General features: G+C 37.3%; 1 protein-coding gene across 4 annotated transcripts in view; it reads left to right on the top strand.

The window, feature by feature from the left end:
* Positions 1 to 14,801, top strand: part of EPHA6 (EPH receptor A6) — a gene marked incomplete at both ends in the record, with an annotated part of 853,969 nt that overhangs the window by 627,025 nt on the left and 212,143 nt on the right. The gene's annotated exons all lie outside the window — the stretch shown is intronic.

The following is a 14,801-nucleotide window of genomic DNA, read 5'->3' as shown; positions in this document are numbered from 1 at the left end:
CATTTTCAAAATGTTGATTCTGCCAATCCAAGAACATGGTATATCTCTCCATCTGTTTGTATCATCTTTAATTTCTTTCATCAGTGTCTTATAATTTTCGGCATACAAGTCTTTTGTCTCCTTAGGTAGGTTTATTCCTAGATATTTTATTCATTTTGTTGCAATGGTAAATGTGAGTGCTTTTTGATTTCACTTTAAGATTTTTCATCATTAGTATATAGGAATGCCAGAGATTTCTGTGCATTAATTTTGTATCCTGCTACATTACCAAATTCATTGATTAGCTCTAGTAGTTTTCTGGTAGCATCTTTAGGATTCTCTATGTATAGTATCATGTCATCTGCAAACAGTGACAGCTTTACTTCTTCTTTTCCGATTTGGATTCCTTTTATTTCCTTTTCTTCTCTGATTGCTGTGGCTAAAACTTCCAAAACTATGTTGAATTAGAGTGGTGAGAGTGGGCAACCTTGTCTTGTTCCTGATCTTAGTGGAAATGCCTTCAGCTTTTCACCATTGAGGACGATGTTGGCTGTGGGTTTGTCATATATGGCCTTTATTATGTTGAAGAAAGTTCCCTCTATGCCTACTTTCTGCAGGGTTTTTATCATAAATCAGTGTTGAATTTTGTCGAAAGCTTTCTCTGCATCTATTGAGATGGTCATATGATTTTACTCTTTCAACTTGTTAATATGGTGTATCACATTGATTGATTTGCGTATATTGAAGAATCCTTGCATTCCTGGAATAAACTCCACTTGATCATGGTGTATGATCCCTTTAATGTGCTGTTGGATTCTGTTTACTGGTATTTTGTTGAGGATTTTGTAACTGTGTTCATCAGTGATATTGGCCTGTAGTTTGCTTTGTTTGTGACATCCTTGTCTGGTTTTGGTATCAGGGTGATGGTGGCCTCATAGAATGAGTTTGGGAGTATTCCTCCCTCTGCTATATTTTGGAAGAGTTTGAGAAGGATAGGTGTTAGCTCTTCTCTAAATGTTTGATAGAATTCGCCTGTGAAGCCATCTGGTCCTGGGCTTTTGTTTGCTGGAAGATTTTTTTTTTTTTTTTTTTTTTTGCGGTACGCGGGCCTCTCACTGTTGTGACCTCTCCCGTTGCAGAGCACAGGCTCCAGACGCACAGGCTCAGCGGCCATGGCTCACGGGCCTCCTAGCCGCTCTGCGGCATGTGGGATCTTCCCGGACCGGGGCACGAACCCGTGTCCGCTGCATCGGCAGGCGGACTCTCAACCACTGCGCCACCAGGGAAGCCCCTGTTGGAAGATTTTTAATCACAGTTTCAATTTCTGTGCTTGTGATTGGTCTGTTCATATTTTCTGTTTCTTCCTGATTCAGTCTTGGCAGGTTGTGCATTCCTAAGAATTTGTCCATTTTTCCAGCTTGTCCATTTTATTGGCACAGAGTTGCTTGTAGTAATCTCTCATGATCTTTTGTATTTCTCCAGTGTCAGTTGTTATTTCTCCTTTTTCATTTCTAATTCTATTTATTTGAGTCTTCTCCCTTTTTTTCTTGATGAGTCTGGCTAATGGTTTATCAATTTTGCTTATCTTCTCAAAGAACCAGCTTCTAGTTTTATTGATCTTTGCTATCATTTCCTTCATTTCTTTTTCATTTATTTCTGATCTGATCATTATGATATCTTTCCTTCTGCTAACTTTGTGGTATTTTTGTTCCTCTTTCTCTAGTTGCTTTAGATGCACCGTTAGGTTGTTTATTCGAGATGTTTCCTGTTTCTTAAGGTAGGATTGTATTGCTATAAACTTCTCTCTTAGAACTGCTTTTGTTGCATCCCGTAGGTTTTGGGTGGTCGTGTCTCCATTGTCATTTATTTTTAGGTATTTTTTGATTTCCTCTTTGATTTCTTCAGTGATCACTTCATTATTAAGTAGTGTATTGTTTAGCCTCCATGTGTTTGTATTTTTTACAGATCTTTTCCTGTAATTGATATCTAGTCTCATAGCGTTGTGGTCAGAAAAGATACTTGATACAATTTCAATTTTCTTAAATTTACCAAGGCTTGATTTGTGACCCAAGATATGATCTATCCTGGAGAATGTTCCATGAGCACTTGAGAGAAATGTGTATTCTGTTGTTTTTGGATGGAATGTCCTATAAATATCAATTAAGTCCATCTTTTTTAATGTATCATTTAAAGCTTGTGTTTCCTTATTTATTTTCATTTTGGATGATCTGTCCATTGGTGAAAGTGGGGTGTTAAAGTCCCCTACTATGGGTGTGTTACTGTTGACTTCCCCTTTTATGGCTGTTAGTATGCCTTATATATTGAGGTGCTCCAATGTTGGGTGCATAAATATTTACAATTGTTATATCTTCTTCCTGGATCGATCCCTTGATCATTATGTAGTGTCCTTCTTTGTCTCTTCTAATAGTCTTTATTTTAAAGTCTATTTTGTCTGATATGAGAATTGCTACTCCAGCTTTCTTTTGGTTTCCATTTGCATGGAATATATTTTTCCATCCCCTTACTTTCAATCTGTATGTGTCTCTAGGTCTGAAGCGGGTCTCTTGTAGACAGCATATATGTGTGTCTTGTTTTTGTATCCATTCAGCCAGTCTGTGTCTTTTGGTGGGAGCATTTAATCCATTTACATTTAAGGTAATCATCGATATGTATGTTCCTATTCCCATTTTCTTAATTGTTTTGGGTTCGTTATTGTAGGTCTTTTCCTTCTGTTGTGTTTCTTGCCTAGAGAAGTTCTTTTAACATTTGTTGTAAAGCTGGTTTGATGGTGCTGAACTCTCTCAGCTTTTGCTTGTCTGTAAAGGTTTTAATTTCTCCATCAAATCTGAATGAGATCCTTGCTGGGTAGAGTAGAGTAATCTTGGTTGCAGGTTTTTCTCCTTCATCACTTTAAATATGTTCTGCCAGTCTGTGCCTCCTGGACTTGAGTAACTATTTCCTTCCCCATATTAGGGAAGTTTTCAACTATAATCTCTTCAAATATTTTCTCAGTCCCTTCCTTTTTCTCTTCTTCTTCTGGAACCCCTATAATTCGAATGTTGGTGCATTTAATGTTGTCCCAGAGGTCTCTGAGACTGTCCTCAGTTCTTTTCATATTTTTTTCTTTCTTCTGCTCTGCAGCAGTTATTTCTCTATTTTATCTTCCAGGTCACTTATCCATTTTTCTGCCTCAGTTATTCTGCTATTGATCCCATCTAGAGCATTTTTAATTTCTTTTATTGTGTTGTTCATCATTGCCTGTTTCATCTTTAGTTCTTCTAGCTCCTTTTTAAATGGTTCTTGCATTTTCTGTATTCTATTTCCAAGATCTTGGATCATCTTTACTATCATTATTCTGAATTCTTTTTCAGGTAGACTGCCTATTTTCTCTTCATTTGTTAGGTCTGGTGGGTTTTTATCTTGCTCCTTCATCTGTTGTGTGTTTTTCTGTCTTCTCATTTTGCTTATCGTACTGTGTTTGGGGTCTCCTTTTTGCAGGCTGCGGGTTTGTAGTTCCCATTGTTTTTGGTGTCTGTCCCCAGTGGCTAAAGCTGGTTCAGTGGGTTGTGTAGGCTTCCTGGTGGAGGGGACTAGTGCCTGTGTTCTGGTGGATGAGGCTGGATCTTGTCTGTCTGGTGGGCAGTACCACGTCTGGTGGTGTGTTTTGGGGTGTCTGTGGACTTACTATGATTTTAGGCAGCGTCTCTGCTAATGGTTGGTGTTGCGTTTCTGTCTTGCTAGTTGTTTGGCATAGGGTGTCGAGCACTGTAGCTTGCTGTTCGTTGACTGAAGCTGGGTGCTGGTGTTGAGATGGAGATCTCTGGGAGATTTTTGCCATTTGATATTATGTGGAGCTTGGAGGTCTCTTGTGGACCAGTGTCCTGAAGTTGGCTCTCCCACCTCAGAGGCACAGCACTGACTCCTAGCTGCTGCACCAAGGGCCTTTCATCCACATGGCTCAGAATAAAAGGGAGAAAAAGTAGAAAGAAAGAGGATAAAATAAAATAAAGTAAGATAAAATAAAATAAAGTTATTAAAATAAAAATAATTATTAAGAAAAAAATTTTTTAAGTAAAAAAAAAAAAAAAGGATGGATAGAACCTTAGGACAAATGGTGAAAGCAAAGCTATACAGACAAAATCTCACACATTAGAATACACTTACACACTCACTAAAAGAGGATAAGGGGAAAAAATAATAAGTCTTGCTCTCAAAGTCCACCTCCTCAATTTGGGATGATTCGTTGTCTATTCCACTTGTTGTGTATTCCACTGATGCAGGATACATCAAGTTGATTGTGGAGTTTTAATCTGCTGCTCCTGAGGCTGCTGGGAGAGATTTCCCTTTCTCTTCTTTGTTCTCAGAGCTCCCGGGGCTCAGCTTTTGATTAGGCCCCGCCTCTGTGTGTAGGTCGCTGGAGGTCGTCTGTTCTTCGCTCAGACAGGACGGGGTTAGAGGAGCAGCTGACTCTGGGGCTCCGGCTCACTCAGGCCGGGGGGAGGGAGGGGTGCGTATGCGGGTGAGCCTGCAGCGGCACAGGCCGGCGTGATGTTGCACCAGCCTGAGGCGCGCCGTGCGTTCTCCCGGGGACGTTGTCCCTGGATCCCGGGACCCTGGCAGTGGCGGGCTGCACAGTCTCCCTGGAAGGGAGGTGTGGAGAGTGACCTGTGCTCGCACACAGTTTCTTGGTGGCGGCAGCAGCAGCCTTAGTATCTCATGGCAGTCTCTGGTGTCCGCTGTGATAGCCGCGGCCCGCGCCCGTCTCTGGAGCTCCTTTAAGCAGCGCTCTTAATCCCCTCCAGGTACGTGGGGAGTTTCTTGCCTTTTGGGAGGTCTGAGGTCTTCTGCCAGCGTTCAGTAGGTGTTCTGTAGGAGTTGTTCCACTTGTAGATGTATTTCTGGTGTATCTGTGGGGAGGAAGGTGATCTCTGCGCCTTACTCTTCCGCCATCTTCCCCCTCTCCGTGTAGGTCCTTTTGAATGATGCTACCTTCTCCAGAGTAGGTTTGTTCTTCTATGTCCTATTGGTAATGCATGAATTCATGGCTGAGCCTATCCAGAGCAGGCCTCAGCAAACTATGGCCCACAGGCCAAATTGCCTGTTTTAGTGGGACACAGCCCCGCACTTCTGTTTAGTCATTGTCTATAGCTGCCCTCATGCTGCAACTGCAGAATTAAGTAATATTAAGTAGTTGCAATAGAGTCAGAATTTTCCACAAGCCTAAAATATTTATTATCTGGCCCTTGGGAAAAAACAAAAACAAAAACAAAAAACCCTGCTCTACACTGTTCTAAGACTAGAGCAACATCCAGTATATCCAGACTCTGCCACATGAGCTCCTGCATTCCTAAATCCTATTCTCCTGCTTCCGTTTGGATTGATACGTGGGGCTCATCCTTTATCCTGGTCATTTAACTAAGTTAAAGCCACTGTTTCCTCTATCACTGGATCTTCCTCTTTTTCTATCTATCATCATCATTTTGCTGAAACACACCTTCCATTTGCTTCCTAACTGAGAGTCGAAAGTTTGCAGATGAGTTATATTTTCTTTTAGATCTGAAAATGTCTTTTCAATAAATGCAATAAGTAATCTGGGCATAGAATTGTAAGTTTAAAATATTTTTCCCTCTGGAGGCTCTGAATGAGACATTTTGGGCACTTAGGGACATGTTTTATTGGAGATACTCAAATGCCAATATGTGGTTTGTATTTTCCCTGGGAATTTTCTTTCTCTAGGAAAGAATCTTGGGATATTTTGTAGGAATTAGTGGTCAGTTCTTCCCTTTAAAATTTTCAGAATATACCCTTGCCCTGTTTGGGGCCCACTTCTCACTCCTGCCCTTTGCCATAATGGGTGTATCTGAGCCAGGAGTCCATGTGTGGTTCTGCCATATGAATTTCTCTCCTCTCAACAAAGGCAATCTTTTCTCTTCCTTTTTGTACCCTACTACACATATCAATACTCCCCAATCACTTTCCGTGTTTAAAAATTTGCTAAACTCTCATCCACTAAAGTCCCATCTCTGGTCCTTTATCCTAAAGGATTACACCTAGTGATTTTCTTTTCTATTATTACAGGGGCATCAGACTGGGAAGGGAGATAGGCACATGTTTATGCTACCATCTTTAAACAATTGCCAGACCTACTATGTTTTCAGTGCTCTACAAAATGAGACAAACCCTAGAGATACCTCAAAAATAAATGTATTCTTCTAATATATATTGATTTTTGACTTTCTCCCTTATTTTAACCCAAAGCCCTTTTCATGTTACTTTTCACAACATGATAGAAGACTATTAGAATTGTTTCCTATTTATCTTCCTAAATAAACTTTAAATTTTTAACATTAAAAATCAATTAAAAATCCATATGATTCAAAATATTTTGTTAAAGAGCATGTTGGGCTTACTTTTGAGTAAATAAAACATAAAAGCAAATGATGGATCCAAAAATAGACTGATCTGTTTTTATCTAAAGATAGCAGCTACTGTGTGGAAATACCAGTTTTATAATACCTCAAATAAAAATTTCCCTGTATATGCAGACTAAATATGCAGTATATTTTTCTCAAGTTGTGGATATTTTTTGTTATTTAGCAGCATCCATGACAAGTGACATGCAGCTTTTGTTTATTCCATTAACATAAACATGAAATATTCCTTTTCATGCTTTTCTGTGCAATGAAATTCAAAGGAATCATCTGGCCTTCCATTATTTAAATAAGAAAAAAGGAAAAGAAACAATGACAAAAAATTATTTAGCATCTTTCTCTGCTCTGCTTGCAGTCTTATATGCCTGGTCAAAATGTTTTAAAGTTTCTGAAAATTCTACTGCTCATTAATCTCAATTTCAACGAGCCATATGATATATATTCACATTATTATAAATGCATTTTTCTTTACTTCTGTCTTCCATTAGCCTATGAGGTTTTTTTTTAAACTTACATTTTTAAATTTGATTGTAAAATGCAGTGTGATAAAACTTAGAAAGTACTTGAAACGTGATAATATTGTCAACCATTTCTTGAGCTTTTAATCTAATAAATAAGACTAAATGTTGTTTATGTTTATGTGATTTTAACAGATACTCAAGTAGCAGAGTTCAACCCATTATTTTTCCTTTCAAACATGATAACTGGTGTCATCTAATCTGGGATGGCTACTGCTATTCATGGCTAATTTGGGGACACTGGAATTAATATATAGTCTTAAATTTGGAGTTGCAAGTACCATACCCAAAGTGCAGATTTTGAATGGATTAAAAATCTAAGGATCTGCTTAAGAAATGCGTCCCTAGAATGCTAAGTTGATAAGAATTTTCAAGGTATATATTCCATATACTGTTTATATCCTTAAAAAGAAACAACCCAGAATTTTCTTACTGAATGAGAGCAGTAATCCACCCCAGCAATGAGAGTGGTACTAGTAGACATTATGGAGAAGAGTGTTTATCTCCACTGAGATTCCAAAATGTATGGTTGTCCTCTGGACATCCCTGAATTAATTAGTTCTAATACTATCAGTGGTTTATTTAAACGAGCTTGAAGGTCCTACTATTTGTTAAATTTCCACAATATTTTAGTTCAGTAATGCACATTTTAAATGAATTAATTTATATAAAGAGCTTAAAATAATGCTTAGTACCTACTTGGCTATTATTATTCTTTTCATGTAATAGGAGGCAATGAGTAAAAGTATATTAAGAAATAGTTTTTCAATGGCCATGCTCAAGCTCAAAGAGTTGCCTATTCTAACACTTTGTGAACAATATTTTCATAATTTCTAAGGTGACATTCAGTATTAGGGATAACAGTCCTGGACTTGAGTTTCTTAAATCTCTCAGCAAGGAGGTATATAAAAACATTCCAAAAATGGAAAGCAAAAATTGACAGAAGAAGTATAATCAAAAATTGATAAATTTGCCAATATGGTAGGAATTTCTGATACACTTTCTTTAATAATTGCTAGATCAAGTAGAAAACAATCAGTGAGGCTAGAGGGAGTGAGGAATATAATTAACAGATTCTAGCTTATGGATATGTAGATAGAATGATAAACCTAAATTTGCCAAATCACATTCCCTTTTTTTATTTTTATTTTTTTAAGTTATTACAAAATATTGGCTATTTCCCCATATTGTATTATACATCCTTGTACATCTATCTTATACCTAATAGTTTGTACCTCCCACTCCCCCACCCCTGTGTGCCCCTCCCTCCTTTCTCTCCCCACTGGTAACCACTAGTTCTTTTTTTTTTTATTATTAATTAATTAATTAATTAATTTATTTATTTAATTTTGGCTGTGTTGGGTCTTTGTTTCTGTGCGAGGGCTCTCTCCAGTTGCGGCGAGCGGGGTCCACTCCTCACTGCGGTGCGCGGGCCTCTCACTGCTGGGGCCTCTCCCGTTGCGGAGCACAGGCTCCAGATGCACAGGCTCAGTAGTCGTGGCTCATGGGCCCAATTGCTCCACGGCATGTGGGATCCTCCCAGACCAGGGCTTGAACCCGTGTCCCCTGCATCGGCAGGCAGACTCTCAACCACTGCGCCACCAGGGAAGCCCCACCACTAGTTCTTTTTTTTTTTTGCGGTACGCGGGCCTCTCACTGTTGTGGCCTCTCCCGTTGCGGAGCACAGGCTCCGGATGCACAGGCTCAGCGGCCATGGCTCACGGGCCCAGCCGCTCCGCGGCATATGGGATCCTCCTGGACCGGGGCACGAACCCGTATCCCCTGCATCGGCAGGCGGACTCTCAACCACTGCGCCACCAGGGAGGCCCCACCACTAGTTCTTTATATCCGTGAATCTGCTTCTTTTTGTTATATTCACTAGTTTGCTGTACTTTTTAGATTCCACATATAAGCGATATCATACAGTATTTGTCTTTCTCAGTCTGACTTATTTCACTCAGCATAATGCCCTCCAAGTCCATCCATTTATAGATATATATATTTTTATATTCTAAAAAATATATATATATATTTCACACCTTCTTTATCCATTCATCTGTTGATAGACACAACAGGTTGCTTCCATATCTTGGCAAATGTAAAAATAATGCTGCTATTAACATTGGGATGCAGGTATCGTTTCCAGTTAGTGGTTATTTTGTTTTTTGTTTCTTTTTCAGATATATACCCAGGAGTAGAGTTGCTGGTTCAAATGGTAGTTCTATTTTTAGTTTTTTGAGGACCCTCCATACTGCTTTCCACAGTGGCTGCACCAGTTTACATTCCCGCCAACAGTGTACAATGGCTCCCCTTTCTCCATGTCCTTGCCAACATTTGTTATTTGTATTCTTTTTGATGATAGCCATTCTGACAAGTGTGAGGTGATATCTCATTGTGGTTTTGACTTGCATTTCCCTGATGATTAGCGATGTTGAGTATCTTTTCATGTGCCTTTTGCCTATCTGTATGTCTTCTTTGGAAAAATGTCTATTCAGGAGTTCTGCCCATTTTTTAATCAGGTTGTTTTTGTGATGTTGAGTCGTATGAGCTCTTTGTATATGTTGGATAGTAATCTCCTATCGGTGATATCATTTGCAAGAATTTTCTCCCATTAAGTAGGTTGTCTTCATGTTTGCTTGATGGTTTCCTTTGCTGTGCCAAAGCTTTTAATTTTAATTAGGTCCCATTTGTTTATGTTTTCTTTTATTCCCTTTACTTTAGGAGATGGATCCAAAAAATATTGCTGCCATTTATGTCAAAGAGTATTCTGCCTATATTTTCCTCTAGGAGTTTTATAGTGTCCAGTCTTACATTTAGACCTTTATTCCATTGTGAGTCTATTTTTGTATATGGTGTTAGAGAATGTTCTAATTTCATCCTTTTACATGTAGCTGTCCAGTTTTCCCAGAACCACAAAGTTCCCAGACTGTCTCTTCTCCATTGTGTATTCTTGCCTCCTTTGTCTAGATTAGGTGACCATAAGTGTGTGGGTTTATTTCTGGGCTCTCTATCCTGTTCCATTGATCTATGTGTCTGTTTTGGTGCCAACATCAAACTGTTTTGACTACTGTAGCTTTGTAGTACAGTCTGAAGGCAGGGAGCCTGATTCCTCCAGCTCTGTTCTCCTTTCTCAAGATTGTTTTGGCTATTTGGGGGTCCTTTGCACTTCCATACAAATTTTAAGTTTATTTGTTTTAGTTTTGTGAAAAATGGTATTGGTGTTTTGATAGGGATTGCAGTGAATGTAGATTGCCTTGGGTAGTATGGTCATTTTAACAATATTGATTCTTCCAGTTGAAGAACGCAGTATATCTTTCCATTAGTGTGACATTTGCAATTTGTTTCATTAGTGTCTTACATTTTCCTAGTATAGGTCTTTTGTCTTCTTAGATAGGTTTATTCTTAGGTATTTTATTCTTTTTGATGTGATTGTTAATGGGATTGTTTCCTTAATTTCTCTTTCTGATAGTTTGTTGTTAGTGTATAGAAATGCAACAGGTTTCAGTATACTAATTTTGTGTCCTGCAACTTTACCAAATTCATTGATGAGCTCTAGTAGTTTTCTGGTGGCATCTTTAGAATTTTCTATGTATAGTATCATGTCATCTGTAAATAGGCAAATCACATTCTCTTAAAGTACAAAAATATTAATGAAAACTGACCATGTACTAGGCCATGAAGCAATTTGCAACAAATCAGATTTTTATAGAATACATTTCTAACCAAAGTACAATTAGCTTAGAAATAAATAGAAAGGTAACATAAAAAATTAGACAGTTTAAAACATAGTTTTAAATAACTTGTGGGTTATCTTTAATGTAATTAAATAACATTTAAATAATTCATGGGTTATTTTAATATAAATGAGAAAATCTCTAGAACTAAAAAAAAAATGAAAAAAACACATTTTAAAACTCATGTGGTACAATAAATGCCATACTTTAGAGGTAAATACATATATAGCCTTAAAATGCTTATTTTAGAAATGAAGAGCTACTAAAAATTAATATGCTAAGCATCCAACTTAACAATTTAGAAAAATGGAAATAAAATAATCAGAAAGAAAGTGGAAGGTAAATAGTAAAGAAAAGATTAAAAACAGTAAATAGAAAACATAACAGAAAAAATAAATTATTTTCTTAAAAATGTTAATAAAATTATAAAACTCTGATAAAAAAGATCAAGAAAAATATAAGGTATAAGTAAACAATGTTACAGATGACAAAGGAAAAGATATAGCTACTAATAAATATTTAAAAATCAACAGTAAAATATAAACAGTATGTGACAATAAATGTAAAAACTGGATAAAGGAGACAAGTTTCTAGAAGATTGTATATTACAAAACCTCAGGAGGAACAAGATCCTATATTGTCCTATGTCCACTCCATAAACTGTATCAGTATTTAACAGTTTTTTCCCCACAAAGGAAATTTTGGATCTAAATTTTGAGGGTTGGGGTGGGGTGCAAATTTTACCAAACATGTAATTCCAAAACACATATACAGAAATACTTTCAAAGAATATTAAAGTTTTATTCCCCAGACAAATCTGCGGGCTGAAAAAAGTTTGTTTGATTTGTATTTTGGTATTAATGAAATGTAATGCTAGGCAGTTTTCTTAGGTTGGATATATCACTGAACAAAAATTATTTCCTCACTTCTTTGGGGTTTGTTTCAATAATAATATTCTAAGTGCTTATTTGTTCAGTTAGCATAAAGGAGTGAAATTATAACAAATTATAAATGGCAAAAATGTTGCTCTATAATGTTTATAATAATGACTCATATGACATTTGATGGTAAAAGCTATCTTTTAAATAATAATAAAAAAGCTGATTGCAAAGCTCTTTAAAAAGAGATTTGTTAAGATAAGTTATGTTACATATAATAGCATGAAAACTGCATATACTATAATAATCAATAAAGGATCTTAATTATATACAGAAAAATAGTATATTATATAGTATTAGTACACGTTTAAGAAAAATAATATAAACTTTATGCTTAGGAAATAGAGTAGAAGTATATATACCAAAATGAGATTGTATTCCAGTTATTTGGCCTATGGGTGATAGCTTCTTTCCTTTCAAGTTTTTACTCTAGCAAATGTTCTCATTTTAATGTCACTGAATTTAGGTAGCATCCTACAATTGGTAGCATTCATAGTTTAATTCGCAACAGTATTTCCTTCTTAGAAACACATATAATAATGGTATATATTGCAATCTAGGACTCAGTGAAAACATCTTCTGAATAAATAAAATAATGAAGCATAAGCTTTATAGAAGATGAACTATGATGAATGTCTTCTGAAGGACAAAACTGACTGAATAAAAGTTTGCCTAAAATAATGTTTACATTAGTGAAAATAGCGCTTTAACATGAAAACAAACTTTTTAATGTTCATTTTATTAGAACATGCGCCTGATACTATCCCTTGAGAATAAATAATCACATTAAAATGTCAACAATTCTGAATCATGGTTTAATTTACAGAGTCATTACTGATTATCTATGCATATTTTCTTTAAGATAAAATGAACTAATATAGGTTTATTATAAACCTTTGGTATTAAAGCTATTCAAAGTCTTTATTGCTATTAAAGAATTGTGTAGGGCTTCCCTGGTGGCGCAGTGGTTGAGAGTCCGCCTGCCAATGCAGGGGACACGGGTTCGTGCCCCTGTCCGGGAAGATCCCACAAGCCACGGAGCGGCTGGGCCCTTGAGCCATGGCCACTAAGCCTGCGCGTCCGGAGCCTGTGCTCCGCAACGGGAGAGGCCACAACAGTGAGAGGCCCGCGTACCGCAAAAAAAAAAAAAGAATTGTGTAATATCACTTTTAATAGTAACTCAGGACAGACACTCACTGGCTTTTTTAATCAAAATAATCATCTCTGTATTTTTGGAAAGCTGATTTTTCTCCCATTTTTGAAAACATTTTGACCACTACAGCTGACAGTCTACTAGCTTCTCTTAGTCATGCTTCACTAAACACAAGTCCTCTGCTGTGAATACTGATTATGTTTATTGCCTGACTGAATTCCAAAATGTCTTATTTGTGCTAGTGCAGGAATTCATACATGCTGGGGGAAATGATACTGTCTCACGCTTGCCCACTCAAGTAATACTTGAAAATGTTTAATGTATACTTTCACATAGAGGATTCAATACTGATGAAGGTGTCTGTCATGAGGATGTCAGTCCAGTCGTGCAGTCAGGAAACATTAGACCCATGCTGTTCATGATGATAGACACTGGGGATTAAGATGAAGACAAAATCCCTGTGCTCAAAATTTTCACAGTGTAATGGAGAAATGAATGAATGGAAACTTACAGCTAATGAGAGAAGTGTTGTTAATAGAAAAATATAAAAGGGGGGCATTGGAGAGTAATAAAGGATCATGCTTAAATGGAGGATATTATCCAGCCTAAAATGGAAACTAATATTTGAGAACTAACTCTTTGCTAAAAGCCATCCATGTATTATCACAAGTTAATGGCTTAATAAAACACAAATTAATTATTTTACAGTTCTGAGAGTCAGAAGTCCAAAATCAGTCTCATTGGGTTAAACTCAGGGAGTTGACAGTACTGATTCACTCTGAGCACATCAGGGAAGAATCTGTTTCCTTGACTTTTCCATCTTTTAAATGTCTCCTGCCTTCCTTGGTTCAAGTTCCCTTCTCCATCTTCAAAGCCACCAGCATAACATCTTCAAATCTCTCTCTGACTTCTTACCTCTGTTTCCATCATCCCATCTCCTTCTCTGACTCTCAGAGCCTTTATGATTACACTGGACCCAACTGGATTGTCCAGGATAATCACATCTCAATCCCTTTTGCTGTATAAGGTAACATAGTCACAGATTCTGTGGATTAGAATGCGAACGTCTTTAGAGCTACTAAATGAATTAAGGGATAAAGACAGAAAAGCAGGTTTTAAGAGATATTATAGTTGAATTGTGTCCCCCCCAACCCTGAAAATTTATATGTTATATCCCTATCCCCCAATGTGAATGTATGGGGAAATAGGGCTTCTAGGTTTTAATTAAAGTTAAATGAGATCATAAGGGTGGGATCCTAACATGATAGGATTGGTGACTTTATAGGAAGAGGAAGAGAGAGAGATCTCTTCCTTCTCTGTGGCCTCACCAAGGAAAGGACATGAGGACACAGTGAGAAGGTGGCTGTCTCCAAGGCAAGAAGAGAGCTCTCAACAGGAAACCAATCATCTGGCACCTTGATTTTAGATTCCCAAACCTTCAGAACTGTGAAAAACTTAATTTCTGTTGTTTAAGCCACCCAATCTGTGGTATTTTTTAATAATAGTGCAAGCTAGCTACCATAGGAGATAATGATAGGATTGCCCTTAGAAGATGTCTAGGTAGTTATGCAAGTCTGGAGTTCAAGAGAGAAGTCTGAGCTGCAAGTATAGATTTGGAACTTAACAACCTAAAGGCAGTAGCTGGTGGTAGTGAAAGATATTACCCTGAGACAGTGTGTGTACTGAAAAGGGATTATAGCTGAGAAAGGAACTATATTTTTCTAGTAACACTTCTATCCAATGCAGAGTGCTCAGCAGCCTGGTTATGGGAGGAGAGACTGGCAGATGTTTGAACCGGTCCTAGGTTTCATTTGCAGAGAATGGGTGGCCGCAAGGCTAGTGAAAATATGTAGTAACAGTAGGAGCTGCCAGAGGCAGTGCTAGGTACCTTTACTTATAATTCTGCAAATCAGATAGTCACGTTTTATAGATAAGGAAACGGAGACTCAAAGACATTGAGTAACTTTCTCTGGGTCACAGAGATTTTTTTAAATTAGATTTTATTTCTAAAGTGGTCCTTTTGATGGCAGCATAGAGAATAAATTTTT

The sequence above is a fragment of the Hyperoodon ampullatus genome (assembly GCF_949752795.1).
Source record: "Hyperoodon ampullatus genome assembly, chromosome: 5".
In the NCBI taxonomy this organism is placed as follows: domain Eukaryota; kingdom Metazoa; phylum Chordata; class Mammalia; order Artiodactyla; family Ziphiidae; genus Hyperoodon; species Hyperoodon ampullatus.
Note: the sequence above shows the minus strand (reverse complement) of the source record. Positions and strands in the feature narration are given on the sequence as shown.